This window comes from Felis catus, chromosome X (genome assembly GCF_018350175.1).
Source record: "Felis catus isolate Fca126 chromosome X, F.catus_Fca126_mat1.0, whole genome shotgun sequence".
Classification (NCBI taxonomy): Eukaryota; Metazoa; Chordata; class Mammalia; order Carnivora; family Felidae; genus Felis; species Felis catus.
In genome coordinates, this window is record NC_058386.1 from 83053486 (window position 1) to 83072654 (window position 19169).

The window sequence follows — 19169 nt, forward strand, 5'->3', positions numbered from 1 at the left end:
CCACCGTGCCCGGCACCAGGATTTTGTTTTGTATTAACCCAAACCTCTAACCCTGATTATATTCAAGGCCCCCTTTCCCTCACGTCCATGAGTTAATGTTCACAGATTCATTGTCTCTTTGAGCACGTCCAGCACCATGTTTGTAAGCCTTCTGATCCTAATAAAAATGGGACAAGGACCCTTATTCATGGCTCTTGTCTTTTCCTGGATATTAGCCATCTCTCGCTTTTAATCCTGTGTCCCACTTTCTTGCTAGACAAGAAAGAACTTTAGACTTGGAGTCTACAACAGATGGTGACCCTGATGTGATAGAAGGAAAGGGGACTATGGGCCAACGTGGACAAGGAGCCAAAGTGATAAGGCGGTGCCACACAAGGACTGCAGGATGCCGTGGAATGATTAAGGAGCTCCAAGAAAGGGAGAGGAAAAAAAAAAAAAACGCATCAGGTACAGTCTCTGCCTGAAGAGGTAAGGGATAAAGCAAAACTATATTAGGATTCACTGCCATGGAACTTTTTGAGAGATCTCCCATGGGAAACTCCCCAGCCCCTGAACAAAAGCCCTATATTCGAATTCTTCAGTCACTAGGAGAGACAGCAGGAATGACTCTAAATTATAAGGCTCTCTTTAAATTATTTCTGACTGTCCAACAGAATTGCCGTTGGCTTCCAGAACAAGGAACTTGTGATCTTGACGTGAGGGAATGAGCAGGGAAAACATTAAAGGCCAGGCATTCTGAAGGGACTAATGTCCCCCCACCCCCACCCCCCAGGTAATCCTCACCTGATCCATCGTCTGCACGGCCCTTCTCCCACTGAGCTCGGAAGATGTAGGTGAAAACATAGAGTTATCTAAAAAGGAGGAAAAACCTCCCCCCCCCCCCCCCCGCAATCAGGCTGTGCCTCTGGCATCTCTACAGCAAAAAGATACTCCCCCTCCCCCCCAAAGGGTGGGACGATATCGAGCCTCAAAACACCTCATCAACCTGCTCTGATAAGGCCCTTTCCCCAATGCAAAAGTGCCTTAAAGAAGCCCATAAGGCCGGTGAATTCCACCTGCTTCCCGTTGTCAGGCAAAATGGACAATATGTCCATGAAAGCCTGCCCTTCCAAGTAAAAGAATTACAGAAGGCAGTTCAACTCTACCGCCTTCATAGCCCTTTTACGATCGGGATTTTGGAAACTGTTTGCCTTATTCCATGTGTGCCTGGGACTGGAACTCTCTCCTGACCCCGGCCCAATATGCTGTCTTTGCTCAGGAATTTCATCACTCGTGTTATGCAGAACCTCGATGCTGCTATTCCAGTGACTTTTGAACAATTGTCTGACACAGGGCAATATGTCCAACTGAAAGGGCGGGCCTACGCCAGCCGACTCCATCTTGTTCTGTGTCCTTCACCTTGACCACACCTCCTCCCCTTGAGTAAACCCTCCCTCACCTGCCGGACCCTTCCCCAGGACCCCTCCCCAGCCAATCGGCTGAGGCCATAGCCATTACCTCACCAACTGCCCCCAGGCCCCAATAAAACCTTTGTCCTTTTGAAACTCGCTCTCTTTCCCTGGTATCTCACCTCTGCGTCGGTGCAGGTAGGGGGTTGAGCTTGAGCTAGCTTGAATAAAGGCTCTTTGCTTTTGCATTGGACTCGGCTCCCTAGTGGTCTTTGGGGATCACGAATTCTGGGCATAACACAACCAAGGCAGCAAGCTCAACTCCTGATCATCGTCAGGGAGCAATGCACTGATGTAGTGTGACGGGATTTCATAAAATCCCCCTTTCAGGAAAATCATCATGGTCCTTTACTAATATCCGACAAGGGGCCACTGAAAACTATATGGCTTTTATCAATCACCTCCAAGAAGCTATTCAAAGACAGCTTGATAATATGGAAGCAACCGAATCAATGTTTGTTTCCCTGGCTGTTGAAAATGCTAATGAGGATTGCAAAAGAGTTCTTAAGCATATCAAACCCAATGCAAGTAGCCCTGCAGCCACTATCAGTGAATATGTTAAAGCCTGTCAAACTGTGGGAACAGAATCCCACAAACAATGCTACTTGCCTTGGCCCTCAAACAATCTAACCCAACCTGTTTTGGCTGTGGAAAAGTGGGACACTTAAAAAAGGATTGCCCCTTTATAAACACTCCCCAAACCTCCCTCTTGCCGGGATTGTGCCCTCGATGCAAGAAAGGGAATCATTGGGCAAATAACTGTAGATCTAAATTTGATAAAGACAGTCGCCCCCTCAGTTTGGGAAACTCCCAAACGTGTGCCCCCCTCCACACCCAGGACAACAAAGGGAGGGGATGGCTCCTTTCTGCCCACAAGAAAAGTCACCCTCCCCCACCCAAGGCCTGGGCTACTCAAACCCATGGGGTCCCTATGTGCTGCCACCAAAGGAAGCACAGGATTAGATTTAGAATCCCAGGAGACCATCACACTTAATCAGTTTGGGCATGTATACCTCATCCCTACTGGCATATTTGGCCTGCTTCCCAAAGGCTATGTTGGTCTCTTTCTTGGAAGATGTAGCCCTACCAAAGCCAGACTTCTAGTTCTTCCAGGGGTGATTGATAGTGATTTCACCAGGGAAATTAAAATTATGGCGCAGGCCTCCAAATTAATAACCATTAACAAAGGCCAGCGATTGGCTCAGCTCCTTATCCTTCCTTATTGGGTCCCTGGAGCTGCGAACAAACCTAGAAGAGAAGGCAAGTTTGGGAGCACAAACTCGCCTTTAGAACAATACTGGCTCGCCAACATTTCTCAAGACAAACCTCTCTTGCAAATAAAGATCAAAGATAAACTTTTCTCAGGGTTAATTGATACAGGGGCTGATGTAACCGTTATATCCCCCTCACAATGGCCTCACTGGGCTACTGTCCCTACGGCCACCCTAGTTGGGGTTGGAGGCAGCCAGCCTTCCCGACAAAGTCTGACCTTTTGCAAATGTTTAGGGCCCGATGACCAAATAGTCTACATACAGCCCTATGCGATGAGTATCCCTATCAATTTATGGGGAAGAGACTTATTGAGTCAATGGAATATTCATCTTAAAACAAGTTTTTCCTAGCCACTGCTCAAATTGAGCCCCTCCCATTAAAATGGAAAACTAACAAACCCGTATAGGTTGAGCAGTGTCCAATAAAAGGGACCAATTGATTCATCTCCAATAATTAGTAGCTGAACAATTAAAAAAACGGGCATATAGAGCCTAGTAATAGCCCTTGGAATACTCCTATCTTTTGTGTTCCAAAAGAAACTTGCAAGTGGCGACTTCTTCGTGATCTCAGAGCTATTAATGCAGTAATTGAGCCTTTTGGTCCCTTACAGCTAGGAACCCCCTCTCCCTCCATGTTGCCTCAAAATTGGCTGATTTATTATTGATTTAAAAGACTGCTTTTTCACAATCCCCTTAGCTGAACAAGATAGAGAGAAATTTGCCTTTACCATTCCTGTTGTTAATCACTGCCGACCATCACCCCATTACCACTGGAGAGTCCTACCCCAAGGGATGTTTAATAGCCCAACAATATACCAATTTTATGCCAATAACGCATTAGAGTCGATTAGGACGCGGTTTCCTTCTTTGGTCATTTATCACTATATGGATATCATCTTTTTTTGTGACCCACATCAACAGCCTCTAGATGAGCTCGTTGCCATGCTCCCTGATCAACTAAACCAACAGGGTTTAAAAATAGCCCCTGAAAAAGTACAAAGGTCGACTCCATTTTCTTACCTGGGGCTACGCATGTTTAATACTCAAATTCGTCCCCTCATTCAGACTATTCCTAATAATGTTCGTATTCTTAACGATGTACAAAAATTGTTGGGCACCATGAACTGGATTCGTCCTCTGCTGGGCATTACTAACACCCATTTAACCAACCTCCTGGCACTGCTTTCTGGTGATCCTAACTTAACATCACCCCGCTAGCTCACCCCGGCAGCAAAGAAGGAGCTGGACGATGTTCAGTCCATTCTCACCTCTCGTAGTTATGATAGGAAAGATCCCAACCTTCCTCTACAGCTATATATTCTTAATCCTAAGGATTTTTCTACCGCATTAATTGGGCAAGCTATTGTTTAAAAAGTTTTAAAAATAGAATGGCTCTTCACCCACGTAAGTCTTTTTTTTTTTTCTTTTGGTTTTGATGTTATTTTTTGTTTGCTCTTTTAATATGAAACTTATTTTCAAATTGGTTTCCATACAACACCCAGTGCTCATCCCAACAGGAGCCCTCCTCAATACCCATCACCCACCCCCCCTCCCTCCCACCCCCCATCAACCCTCAGATTGTTCTCAGTTTTTAAGAGTCTCTTATGGTTTGGCTCCCTCCCTCTCTAACCTTTTTTTTTTTTTTTCCTTCCCCTAACCCATGTCCTCGTGTTAAGTTTCTCAGGATCCACATAAGAGTGAAAACATACGGTATCTGTCTTTCTCTGTATGACTTCTTTTACTTAGCATAACACTCTCCACTTCCATCCATATGGCTACAAAAGGCCATATTTCATTCTTTCTCATTGCCACGTAGTATTCCATTGTGTATCTAAACCAAAATTTCTTTATCCATTCATCAATTGATGGACATTTAGGCTCTTTCCATAATTGGGCTATTGTAGAAAGTGCTGCTATAAACATTGGGGTACAAGTGCCCCTATGCATCAGCACTCCTGTATCCCTTGGGTAAATTCCTAGCAGTGCTATTGCTGGGTCATAGGGAAGATCTATTTTTAATTTTTTGAGGAACCTCCACACTGTTTTCCAGAGCGGCTGCACCAGTTTGCATTCCCACCAACAGTGCAAGAGGGTTCCCATTTCTCCACATCCTCTCCAGCATCTATAGTCTCCTGATTTGTTCATTTTAGCCACTCTGACTGGAGTGAGGTGATATCTGAGTGTGGTTTTGATTTGTATTTCCCTGATGAGGAGCGATGTTGATCATCTTTTCATGTGCCTGTTGGCCATCTGGATGTCTTCTTTAGAGAAGTGTCTATTCATGTCTTTTGCCCATTTCTTCACTGGATTATTTGTTTTTTCAGGTGTGGACTTTGGTGATTTCTTTATAGATTTTTGGATACTAGTCCTTTGTCCGATATGTCATTTGCATATATCTTTTCCCATTCCATTGTTTGCCGTTTAGTTTTGTTGATTGTTTCCTTGGCTGTGCAGAAGCTTTTTACCTTCATGAGGTCCCAATAGTTCATTTTTGCTTTTAATTCCCTTGCCTTTAGGGATGTGTCAAGTAAGAAATTGCTGCGGCTGAGGACAGAGAGGTTTTTTCCTGCTTTCTCCTCTAGGGTTTTGATGGTTTCCTGTCTCACATTCAGGCCCTTTATCCATTTTTAGTTTATTTTTGTGAGTGGTGTAAGAAAGTGGTCTAGTTTCATCCTTCTGCATGTTGCTGTCCAGTTCTCCCAGCACCATTTGTTAAAGAGACTGCCTTTTTTCCATTGGATATTCTTTCCTCCTTTGTCAAAGATTAGTTGGCCATACTTTTGTGGGTCCAATTCTGGAGTCTCTATTCTATTCCATTGGTCTATGTGTTGGTTTTTGTGCCTATACCATGCTGTCTTGATGATTATAGCTTTGGAGTAGAAGCTAAAGTCTGGGATTGTGATGCCTCCCGCTTTGGTCTTCATCTTCAATATTACTTTGGCTATTCGGGGTCTTTTGTGGTTCCATACAAATTTTAGGATTGCTTGTTGTAGCTTGGAGAAGAATGCTGGTGCAATTTTGATTGGGAATGCATTGAATTTGTAGATAGCTTTGGGTAGTATTGACATTTTAACAATATTTATTCTTCCAATCCATGAGCATGGAATGTTTTTCCATTTCATTATATCTTCTTCAATTTCCTTCATAAGCTTTCTATAGTTTTCAGCATACAGATCTTTTACATCTTTGGTTAGGTTTATTCCTAGGTATTTTATGATCCTTGGTGCAGTTGTAAATGGGATCAGTTTCTCTTTTTGTCCTTCTGTTGCTTCTTTATTAGTGTATAAGAATGCAACTGGATTCTGTACATTGATTTTGTATCTTGCGACTTTGCTGAATTCATGTATCAGTTCTAGTAGACTTTTGGTGGAGTCTATCGGGTTTTCCATGTAGAATATCATGCCATCTACAAAAGGTGAAAGCTTGACTTCATCTTTGCCAAGTTTGATGCCTTTGATTTCCTTTTGTTGCCTGATTGCTGATGCTAGAACTTCCAACACTATGGTAAACAGCAGCGGTGAGAGTGGACATCCCTGCCGTGTTCCTGATCTCATGGGGAAAGCTCTCAGTTTTTCCACACTGAGGATGATATTAGCTGTGGGATTTTCATACATGGCTTTTATGATGTTTAAGAATATTCCTTCTATCCTGACTTTCTCGAGGGTTTTTATTCAGAAAGCATACTGAATTTTGTCAAATGCTTTTTCTGCATCGATTGACAGGATCATATGGTTCTTTTATTTTCTTTTATTAGTGTGATATATCACATTGATTGATTTGCCAATATTGAACCAGCCTTGAGTCCCACTTGATCATGGTGAATAATTCTTTTCATATGCTGTTTTATTTGATTTGCTAGTACCTTATTGAGAATTTTTGAATTCATATTCATCAGAGATATTGGCCTGTAGTCCTCTTATTTTTGCGGTGTCTCTGTCTGGTTTCAGAATCAAAGTAATGCTGGCTTCATAGAATGAGTCTGGAAGTTTTCCTTCCCTTTATATTTTTTTGGAATAGCTTGAGAAGGATAGGTATTATCTCTGCTTTAAATGTCTGGTAGAATTCCCCTGGGAAGCCATCTGGTCCTGGATTCTTATTTGTTGGGAGATTTTTGATAAATGATTCAATTTCTTTGCTGCTTATGGGCCTGTTCAAGCTTTTTATTTCTTCCTGTTTGAGTTCTGGAAGTGTGTGGGTGCTTAGAAATTTGTCCATTTCTGCCAGGTTGTCCAGTTTGTTGGCATATAAGTTTTCATAATATTCCCTGATAATGGCTTGTATTTCTGACGGATTGGTTGTAATAATTGCATTTTCATTAAGGATTTTATCTATTTGGGTCATCTCACTTTTCTTTTTGAGAAGCCTGGCTAGCGGTTTATCAATTTTGTTTATTTATTCAAAAAACCAACTCTTGGTTTCGTTGATCTGCTCTACAGTTTTTGTTTTGTTCTGTTTTGTTTTGAGGGTTTCTATGTTGTTTATTGTTTATTTCTGCTCTGATCTTTATTATTTCTCTTCTTCTGCCGGGTTTGGGGTGTCTTTGCAGTTCTGCTTGTATTTCCTTTAGGTGTGCTGTTAGATTTTGTATTTGGAATTTTTCTCGTTTCTGGAGATAGGCCTGGATTGCAATGCATTTTCCTCTCAGGACTGCCTTCGCTGCATCCCAAAGCGTTTGGATTGTTGCCTTTTCATTTTCATTTGTTTCCATATAATTCTTAACTTCTTCTCTACTTGCTTGGATGACCCATTCATTCTTTAGGAGGGTGTTCTTTAACCTCCATGCTTTTGGAGGTTTTCCAGACTTTTTCCTGTGGTTGATTTCCTGTGGTCTGAAAGTATGCATGGTATGATCTCAATTCTTGTATACTTATGAAGGGCTGTTTTGTGATCCAGTGTGTGATCTATCTTGGAGAATGTTCCATGTGCATCCGAGAAGAAAGTATATTCTGTTGCTTTGGGATGCAGAGTTCTAAATAGACCTGTCAAGTCCATCTGATCCAATGTATCATTCAGGGCCTTTGTGTTTTTATTGATCCTGTGTCTAGATGATCTATCCATTATTGTAAGTGGAGTATTAAAGTCCCCTGCAATTACCCCATTCTTATCAATAAGGTTACTTACGTTTGTGATTAATTGTTTTATATATTTGAGGGCTCCCATATTCGGCACATAGACATTTATAATTGTTAGCTCTTCCTGAGGGATAGACCCTATAATTATTATATAATGCCCTCTTCATCTCTTGTTAGAGCCTTTAATTTAAAGTCTGGTTTGTCTGATATAAGTATGACTACTGCAGCTTTCTTGTGACTTCCAGTAGCATGATAGATAGTTTTCCCATCCCCTCACTTTCAATCTGAAGGTGGCCTCAGGTCTAAAATGAGTCTCTTGTAGACAGCCAATAGATGGGTCTTGTTTTTTTTTTTTTTTTTTTGTTTTGTTTTGTTTTTTTTTTTTATCCATTCTGATACCCTATGTCTTTTGGTTGGTGCATTTAGTCCATTTACATTCAGTGTTATTACAGAAAGATACAGGTTTAGAGTCATTGTGATGTCTGTAGGTTTCATGCTTGTCGTGATGTCTCTGGTACTTTGGGGTCCTTGCAACATTTCACTCACAGAATCCCCCTTCGAATCTCTTGTAGGGCTGGTTTAGTGGTGATGTATTCCTTCAGTTTTTGTTTGTTTGGGAAGACCTTTATCTCTCCTTCTATTCTGAATGACAGATTTGCTGCATAAAGGATTCTCGGCTGCATATTTTTTTCTGTTTATCACATTGAAGATTTCCTGCCATTCCTTTCTGGCCTGCCAAGTTTCAGTAGATAGGTCTGCCACTACTCTTTTGGGTCTCCCTTTGTAAGTTAGAGCCTGTTTATCCCTAGCTGCTTTCAGAATTTTCTCTTTATCCTTCTATTTTGCCAGTTTCACTATGATATGTCACGCAGAAGATCGATTCAAGTTATGTCTGAAGGGAGTTCTCTGTGCCTCTTGGATTTCAAAGCCTTTTCCCTTCCCCAGATCAGGGAAGTTCTCAGCTGTGATTTGTTCAAGTACACCTTCAGCCCCTTTCTCTCTTCCTCTTCTGGAATCCCCATTATACAGATATTGTTACGTTTGATTGCATCACTTAGTACTCTAATTGTCCCCTCATACTCCTGGATTTTTTTATCTCTCTTTTTCTCCGCTTCCTCTTTTTAATAATTTTATCTTCTAATACACCTATTCTCTCCTCTGCCTCTTCAATCTGAGCTGTGGTCACCTCCATTTTATTTTGCGGCTCATTTATAGCATTTTTTAGCTCCTCCTGACTGTTTCTTAGTCCCTTGATCTCTGTAGCAATAGATTCTGTGCTGTCCTCTATACTTTTTTCAAGCCCAGCGATTAATTTTATGACTATTATATTAAATTCATGTTCCGTTATTTTGCTTAAATCATTTTTGATCAATTCGTTAGCTGTCGCTACTTGCTGGAGTTTCTTTTGAGCTGAATTCTTCCGTTTTGACATTTTGGGTAGTCCCTGGGGTGGCGTGGAACTGCAGAGCACTTCCCCTGTGCTGTCTGGACTAACTTGTGTTGGTGGGCGGGGCTGCAGTCAGACCTGATGTCTGCCCCCAGCCCACCGCTGGGGCCACAGTCAGACTGGTGTGTACCTTATCTTCCCCTCTCCCAGGAGCGGGACTCACCATGGAGTGGTGTGGCCCCTGTCTGGGCTACTTGCACACTGCCAGCCTTTTGGTGCTGCTTCTATGGGATCTGGCGTATTAGCCGGGGTGGATCCGCAAGGTGCACAGGGGCGGGAGGGGCAAGCTTAGCTCGTTTTGCCGTCAGTGGTCCCCTGCGGGAGGGGCCTTACAACACTGGGAGGGGGCAGGCAGACCCGTCAGAGGGATGGATCCACAGAAGCACAGCGTTGGGTGTTTGCACGGTGCAAGCAAGTTCCGTGACAGGAACTGGTTCCCTTTGGGATTTTGGCTGGGGGATGGGTGAGGGAGATGGCACTGACCAGTGCCTTTGTCCCCCACCGAGCTGAACTCTGTCTTCCAGGGCTCAACAATTCTCCCTCCCATTGTCCTCTAGCCCTTCCACTCTCTGAGCAGAGCTGTTGACTTAAAACATTCCAGATGTTAAGTCCCACTGGCTGTCAGAACTCACGGAGTCCGGCCCCTCTGCCTTTTGCAAGCCAGACTCAGGGGTTTGGCCTGGCCTGGTGGGCTGCTGCTCCACCGCCCCAGCTCCCTGCTGCCACTGGGTGTAGGGCACACCACCTCTCCGCCCTTCCTACCCTCTTCCGTGGGCCTCTCTTCTACGCTTGGCTCCGGAGACTCTGTTCTGCTAATCCTCTGGCAGTTTTCTGGGTTATTTAGGCAGATGTGGGCGGAATCTAAGTGATCAGCCGGACGAGGTGAGCCCAGCGTCCTCCTACGCCACCATCTTCCTCCTTGGTTTTACCCCCATAAGTCTTAAAAGTACTCTCACCGCACTCATATTCAACATAGCACAATTAATCCAAAAGGGATGTTGGAGATGCTGGGTGTTGTTAGGTCAGGACCCTGTAAACATCCACTTGCCAACTCGCAGTACTTTCTTTGACAAGGCCATCCTTCTTTGACAGGGCAAGAAGAACCCGGAAGAGGGGTCTCCAAGCTAGAGACCAGAGCTTGTGTTAGTCCCGTCGGCCATCTTACTGTGTAAAACTTTATTCATTTTCCCAACATTCCCCCTTTTGATGCCTTTTAAAAAATCTTTTATTAGGCACCACTTTTTAGCTCTAGGGGTTGGTACCCTCGGAGGGCTAAGATACGTGCTGCAGTTTGGCAAGCAACAGTGTTTTCAATAAAACGTACCAGGGTATTTAGCATACAGGGGCCGATGGTCACAAGTAAAATTATGGAAAGGCAGGGCCCTGCCAGGGCAGGGAGCCAGGATGCCCAGTCTGTGAGATCCCATCCTCTCCACTGACTGATATTTTCTTGTTGTCTATGTTGAATTCTTTCCTTGAGTTCCTCAACCTTAGTCCTGACTATTCCTGATTGGTTTACAAAATAGCAACATTCCTCCCCCCAGAAAGATACAAGTCCCTCCTTTTTCTGAAGTGAGGAGGTCGAGGGCTCACCTATTTTGCAGGGACACTGCTTCCAGGGAGTTTATTTGGCTTTGTAAGGTTACCAGGGAGTCTGCCATCCGTTCCATGTCCAGTTTGTTGGTGCAGTCTCTATTAGCCCAACAGCAAGAAGCAAGATCAGAGCTCTGACACCAGTAAGGGGGAAGGGCTGGCAGAGTTGCATCCGAACCCCTGGGCTTGGCCCACACGTTGATTCCTCAAGCTTTTGTCATGCACAGGCCAGCCAGCTTCTGGGGTGTGGCTGGAGCAGGGCTAGAGAGCTCAGGGGCCAGTGTCTTTTTGAGGGTCACTTTAAGCGGGTTGACTTGATCTGGATCACTTCGCCACATTGAGGGTTCCTCTGACTTGGCCTTCTTAACTCTGGAGTGATGGACCCATGGGGTGATACCTGAAACTGAATCCTCTAGTTGGTTGTATATCTGTAAAGTCCACCTCCAAGTGTTCAAAAGGGGCGGTTTTCTGGTAACTGTCAGATCAGGTTTGGGGAAGATATGGTTTGCATATATAGAGATCCATCCTGTTTTCCAGTTGTTGAAATAATCATATGCCCATGGGGTCTTATTATTATCCCCACAGAATAACAAGCACAGAAGATTGTCTATACATGAAATACTGTGACAATTTTTCTGAAGTTTACCTCAAGTTGTCTAGTTTAGGCAAACAACAAACATTTAAAGACAATCATAACTAGAATTTAACATCCATAATGGTGCATTGTTGAAACATAGTTTTTCTCCCTAAAAACCCCCGTTTCCAGAGATAGCCAAATTGAGACCAATGCATTTGTAGAACAAGTCCAGTCTTAACAAACCTGGCCTAACTATTCATATAAGCTCAGCAAGAATAGCGATTGATCATGAGGATCTTTTAAAGTTTGCTTTGCTGGAACATTTTATAAGAAATCTCTGGGTTGAACTTTTAGTAGCCTCTCCAGGCCAGAAGTCAAGACAAATACTTGCCATCAGATAGACCTGCAATACCTGTAGAATGGGGCGAACTCCTCTTCATGAGGTCCCCAAGATATCCTGAGGTTCCTGCGCCCGCCAGGAAGTGCCCTTATTTACTCACCTGGTGAGGCTGCTGGGAACTCTGTAAGCAAGGTATCAGGCCAACATTTCCAAGGGGCTTTATGGCTCCGTGTTTCATAAAGCCAACCTTCGTTCCTCAAAGCTGTCTGGTCACATCTGAGTCTATGAATGTCACTCTCAAATATGACATTCCAGTCAAAGCCTTGGTAAAATAACCAGTATTTCCGATGGTGACCTGTTACAAGATGAACAGATTCTTATTGAACTTATGCAAACAATTGTAATTGCCATCAGGGAAAGAATACTCACTGAGAGGTTTTGAATTTCAGGGGAGTTATGCAGAGAGAAAAGATAAATGCTTCAGGGTATAAATGAATACTTTATGACATTTCTGTATATCATAGATATCTTAAGAGAAATTTTCCTTAATCTGGAAGAGCAAACATTAGAGAACCAGCCATATTTTCAACAAGAATCACAAAACTGTAATCTTCCTCAGTTCATTTAATCCCATGTTCCTAATTCTTGCTCAATTTGAATGCAGCTTTTTAGTTCTGGAAATTCTTACCCATTTTAGTATTAATCTTAAAGATGTCGAATACCTGTATTTGTCCCCAAGGTTCTTTTTTATAAATCTCCTTGAAGAAGAAACACGTTTTGTGAGAGAATAACAAAAATCTCAGAAACAGGCATCGTTAAAGATCTGATGAGAGTTCATTATGATGCAATTGACAAAGAAATCTGGTTATTTCTGTGACACATAACACTGTGACACATAATCAGAATATAAGTGATGACCTTATACCAAAACATTAAAACTTTTGGAATTGCATATATATTTGGGCAGTTACAACATTTATCTGTGCAATACAACCTAAGGGTTACCATTGCACGACAGTGCCTTTCCAAGTAACTTAGCATCCCAAATAAAAGGGCCTAATTGGTCAAAAAAGACTTTCATTTATCATTTAAATCCTGGGAAGTTTGCTAAAACCTTAGGAAGTTATAAGTACATCGTAAATAGGATTACAGATCATTACAAATCTTAAAACTTTATTTATTCAACCAAGGTGGCAATAAAAGAACCTAAAGGTGAATGTATAGCATTATATAGTTGTTACCAAAACCTAGTTCCTTTAACATTGAGAAGTTTTAACTAAGTAATCAAAGACCTGATAAAGATTAAACCTAAAACTTTGGTTTGCCCAGAAGACAAGGCTTTGTTTGCATTCTTATCAAGAGCAGATCAACAGTCCAAGAAAACTTTTTTATTTGAGCAGAGAGAAAAGCAGAATTTCAACCTTAAATTCCATTCATCTCAACCTTAGTCCATCCTGAGCACACATAAAATTCCTTTCCGAAGATTTCCCTTCATGAACTTTCTACAACTTTCCTTTGCCTTCAGACTTCGTCCCAAAGCCATTTCTCTCCAAATAGCCAGTCTCATTTAGGACAAAATTACTTTCATCTACCCTCAACAAAAATGTATTTCCATTCCTTATATCTTTCTTACATACCTCCTACTTGCCTACATACAGGGTTGCTTTCCTTATTTCCATCAGTCTCAAGTACACTTAGCAGAATTTTAACTCTTAGGAAACCTTAGTCTCCAATTGAGGACTTAGTAACCAACTGAGAGGTGTTTACACCAGAATTTTTTTACATGGTAAATTCATGAACCAATTAAGTACAAAGCATGTTTTCCAATAGGTCCAAATAGCCTTAATTTCTCTGCAATAAGAAGTTAGAAACACAAACCCGTGTCAGTAGTCAAAGCTTTAGCAACTTATTCTATTTGGAAAATACCTAGATCTCCAAGGGGGTGCACTTTACTCCTTGACCTTGAGGATGGGAGGAGGAGCCAATGGTGATGAGGTACTGAGGAGGGTATAGGAACCAGTTACGTAGACCACACCCAAGCTGGTGCAGAAACAGCAGGGGTAGGGGGAAGGCAGAAGAGGCAAGGTGCCAGTAGAAGGCAGAGAAGGAAAACCTAATTCAAAACCTTAACTCAGAGGAGCAGACGCCATGTTTTGATTGTTCCACCAAAGTGGAAATATGGAGTCCACATCAGTCCAGAGAAGACTGGGAATTTCCCCGAAATGAATGGAGTTTCAGCAACTGCTTGGGAACATTCTTTAAAGTCCCCATCCCGAGGTAGACTAACCACAGTTGGCTCCAATTATAACTGTTAACCTGGGAAATGAGGGAGAATCCCTCACATCTATTAGGCAGAGGAACAGGGGGAGAGAGCCAGGGTCCCCTTCAGTATGATTCTATCTCGGCCAGACCAATACGGTTCCCTTCTTGAGATTCCTCCTGATATCGGCTGGGTTTCTGGGACTTTCCTTGGTTGAGACATTTATTCTTTCAATGTCCTTTCTCCTTGCAGTAGGCCCACTGACCCCTTGCTAAGGAAGTTCTGGGCCTCCCCCCTTTTGGCGGCTAGACTTTCCCCATCCTTTTGTCACGACTCTCTTGTGCCTCTGGAGCAAAGAGGGTGTAAGCCTCGCATCGCCTCTCATGATAATCCCCGGGGGAATCCCCTTGCTGCTGGTCATATTCATGGGTTTCTCAGCCCCTGCTCTGATCCCCCAGAGGAGAGCCTCTTCGTACCGGTGGGGGGAGGGAGCCCGGTGAGTCATAAGGTGGCAGAAAGACAGGATCTTCCTCCGGGTCTCCTGCACACACTAGGGAAGTGGTGGGTTGCTTCTTTGGCTCCCTGGGTGAGTCTCTGGATAAAGCAACTAAAACCTTTGCCTGGTTCTGCTTGCTATGGATGAATTGCACCCACAGCGGAGGATTTCAGGCAATTTCAAGCCAGTAGTTGATGTATGGAAGTTGATCAGGGTGACCTGGGTCTCTGGAGACAACATGCCAGATGCAGCGGACCATTGGGACATCCAAGGTTCCCTCAGAGGACCCTACTACAGCAAAAGTGGGCCATTCTAACTCACATAGGGTCCTTAACATGCCAGCATTTATCTTAATTCCATAGTCTCCCAAAAACCCCTTCTTTGCTCTGTCCCGACCCCATGTTCCCATGAGGTGGAGTCACAAAGACAGACAGAGGGATAGGGGTGTCCCCTCTAATGAGGAGACCGGTCAGATGCCCATCTGTCCGTGTCCTGAAGGAACTTAGGGGACGTTTAGCCATAGCGGTCTCAGCTTTGTGACTTACGATCAGAAACTATTCCGATGCCACCACAGAGTGTGTGCCATTCACCACGGAATCGCAGACGAGCCCACTCAGACTCCATGGGCTTCTGGGGACCTTAAGGATGCCTGCCCGTGGAGGCACAGAAGCAAAGTCGGCAAGCAAGCTAGACCGAGTCACACATTCACACTCACATACACACCAGAGGTTATTACATTCCCTCTCACAGAATTCCTACCTGTGAGACTTCTGAGGTCTCTGGGGGTGATGATCAGGCCCCCCTTCCACTCTTGTGAGTGGGCCTGGCTAGATTGGGCCCCAGCCTTACCGGTTCCGACGTCGGGTCCAGGTCCTCACCTGCCAAGTCTCCTCCAGTCCGGCAGGAATGGCGGAGCAGGGTTGGCCCGGGGCGACCAAGTGGGAGACTGCTGAAATTCAGGCAGGGTGCGCCTTCTCCCTTGCGAATCCTCATTCCATCACCACCTCGTCATTCTCCTAAACCAGTGGCAACAATGGGCCAGCGCAGTTGGGTTTCCCAATCAGGGAACCAAATATGTTAGGGAACCAGGATGGAACGCTGGCGGAAAAACCAAGCGGCACTCGGAGGTGGAGATCTCGGTGGATCAGAGGTTTATTTAACACTGGTGGGCTCAGAGGAGACCGTTTCTCCAAAGATCTGAGCGCTGAATGCAAGTGGGAAGGGTAATTTATAGTTGTCAGCTTCCATAGGGTTTTGGCACGCGCGCGCCCGCTCCACAAACAGGGCAAGAAGAACCCGGAAGAGGGGTCTCCAAGCTAGAGACCAGAGCTTGTTTTAGTCCCGTCGGCCATCTTATGGTGTAAAACTTTATTCATTTTCCCAACAGTTTCTCAAGAATGTTATCCTCTTTTTGAAGCCAGAGCCTCCCATAATCTTTACCATCAAAACTGGCAAGCTCTAAGAAAACAATTTACCCTTATTGTGAATGAGGCCAAACAAATCATTTACTTCTGCTCAGACTGTTAATTACTATCCCTTGAATTCCTTCCCAGCAGGAACAAAACCCCGGGGCCTCAAGCCTAGTGAGATTTGGCAGACTGATGTTAACGTTTACCCTGCATTTGGTAAACATAAGTATATCCGTGCATCTATAGATACTTATTCAGGTGTTATTTTTGCCTCAGCTCATACAAAAGAAAACACCAAAGTGATCATTCAGCATCTTCTGCATGCTATTGCAGCCTGGGGCTTCCCCCACACAATTAAGACAGATAATGGCCCAGACTATGTCTCCTCTTCATTTCGTGACTTCTGTGCCTTATGGAATATCTGACATATTACAGGTATTGCTTAAAACCCACAAGGCCAAGCTATTATAGAACGAGCATATAGTGCTCTAAAAACCATGTTAAAAAATAACAACAACAAAAACAAAAACAGAAAAAAGGGAACATACCCATGGCGGTCTACATTACAACCTCAACTTCTCCTTGACCATGCTATGATTACTCTTAATTTTTTAAATCTTGACCCTCAGGGACTGACTACTAACCGAATGGCACTTTTCAAAACGAAGAGAAGCCCTTTCACCCTATGGTGCCGTACAAAACCCCCAAAGGGGGACCCACATGGTCTGGGCCCACTAAACTTCTCACCTGGGGTAGAGGATAATGCTTGTGTTCTTTCAGATTCTGGACTTCTGTGGAACCCCTCTCAGTTGGTGAAGCTGTACCATGGCGTGGTGGAGACCCCCAGGATATCTTCCAGTGAACCAAAAATTCCAGAGAATGACTCTGAGTGAGCGGTCACCAGCCCCCTTTTTCAAGATGGATGAAGCCTCTTTATGGACTGCTCATGCTGAAGCCACTCCAGAAACGCAAGTCTTTGCCCCTGATATAACATGAGGAAGCCTTAAATGCCTGTCTAACCAGGCCGGCATCCTCTTACAACACAATGGTATTACATACACTCCTGACTCGCACCTGATGGCCATGATCTCCATCATTGACAGAAATTCAATACGAGCAACACTGATTCTACTCCTTGCCCTCATTTGCCTAGGCCAAGGTCAATATTCATATTTGGCTCATCCCCTTAACCCACCTATATTCAATAGCCTAGCCCTCCTAGGCCAGGATATGCCTATTAGCAATACTGACACTGAGTTCATGGGAGGAGCCAACCTTAACCCTCCCTTCCAAACTAAACAAGAACATTGGGTTTATATGCCGAGACCTGAATGGTGGCTTACTTCAGTATGTGTGTTACTAAACTTAGCAATTTATCTGCCTGCCTTAAACTAAAAATCAACTGGTTTTTACATGTACAGCCCAAAACTTCTACCAGGCCAATTTTACCTTTTTCTCAGCCACAAGCTTTGATATACCGCAAAAAAAAAAAAAAAAAAAAAAAAAAAAAAAAAAAAAAACAAGCATATCTCACACTCCTAATGTTATAGCTTGCTCCAGTCTCAAATATTCAGACCACCCCTGGAACAACATTCCTTGGGCAACCTGTTATGGAGAGACTGAGCATAATCTTCACTGGGGTAATTGGACTATTATTGACAGGGGTCCTAGAGGACATCTTGAAACAAAATATTCTAATAAGACCATATCCTTTGGCCAGTCTAGTAAGGAGGATATTTTTTTGGAAAGATGGAGGCTTGTCTGGCCCTATAATTTCTGCATATAAAGGGAAATTAAAAGGACCTTGGCTTGTTAGTCTTTGGAAGCTAGGTCTTCCCTTCTTCTTCACACTACAATTAGCCACGGTGAAATTTATGTAAAATGACATGTTAACTTAACTTGGGCCTCCCTGCACAATGTCCAACTTGCATGGACTACTAATTGTGTCCCTTCTCCCTACGTTCTCTTTGCTACCTCCACCTTACAGGTCCAACAACTGGAAACTAATTATAATATCTCTACTTCTCAGGGCTGGTTTATGTCCTGCATAAGTAATAATATCATCACCCAATTAAATATATCCTCCTAGTTAGTACTTAGACACCATGTCTCAGCCTGGGTTCCTGTTAAATAGGTCTGAGCCCTATATGCATCCATCAGGACTAGGTGTGCATGTCAAGCTTATTTGACACTGGCACTCTGCTGCATGGCAGAAAAGATTTGTTGGCCTGTTAATCACGGGCATCTTCACAGCAGTAGGCATTATTGCCTCTGCCTCTGTAGCTGGAGTCAGCCTGCATCATACTATCCAGACAGCCCATGTGCTTAATAAGTTTATGATAAATACTACCAAAGAGTCTGTAAGCCAGACTTCCATTGATAAACAACTTTTGGCCCCCCTCGAAGCTCTTGAGACTGCAATGGAATTTACTGGAAAGAGACAAGATGTGGGAGATGCAGGAGAGAAGCATCAAAGGAAAAGACTTCAAAAGGGAAGGGCTGGAGAAGGTGCAAGGCCTTAGGACATGTTTACACAGCTGAAGGTGGCTGCTGCTAGTAAGGAACGCCTAGAGCCATTAACATTGTCCAGGGCTGGATCCTCCTTGACACCTGACCCTTCCTAGCGTTATAGAAACCAAGTAACTTGAAATTCAACCTTGAAAAGCTAAACCATTAGATTGATTAACACACTTGCTTAGCTGACTTTATGCACGTAGTCTTTAGCAATTATCCTAATAAAAAGAAGCTTCATTCTGGAGTCGGGACCTCATTCAGACTGGAGTATGAGGATCTTCACTTAACTGCACTTTGTTTGCAGACTCATTTTTTGCGACTCTGGCCATACTCCCTGCAACAACAAGAGGCCTTGTTACTTCACTCTAAGCTGCCCTGTGACCCTAACTACCAGCATATCTGCATGACTGGCATTCCTTATAGTCATCCCCTGGCTTGGGAAGCTGTCCTGTCCAGACACACCTCCGCCGTGTCTTTTCTTCCCACCCCTCTGACAATATAGAAGATTTAGATATGACTTTGCGCCAACAGCTACAATATGCAGAGGATAGGCTTAAAAATAAATGGGCTGATTCCTTGGGAATGTGGCGTGATGTAAATCCTTTCTCACTTGCGGCTAGCACCCATCTCAAATTCTGGGTAACTTGGGGAAGTGGAATGCTTTCACTATGCCTCTTTTTGTGTCTTTGCAGAACCACTCTTCAAGCCATCCAAAAGCAAAACAAGGACCAGGCGCTTATCA

General features: G+C 43.7%; 1 long non-coding RNA gene across 1 annotated transcript in view; it reads right to left on the reverse strand.

Moving 5' to 3' along the window:
• The window catches only part of LOC111558726, a 29288-nt gene extending 13048 nt beyond the window's left edge, over nucleotides 1-16240 (reverse strand). The window contains exons 1-2 of the long non-coding RNA XR_002739852.2: nucleotides 15354-16240; nucleotides 11909-12103 (exon numbers count right to left, since the gene is read on the reverse strand). This is a non-coding gene — a long non-coding RNA (uncharacterized LOC111558726). The remainder of the gene's footprint in view (nucleotides 1-11908; nucleotides 12104-15353) is intronic.
• Nucleotides 16241-19169: the final 2929 nt, after the last annotated feature.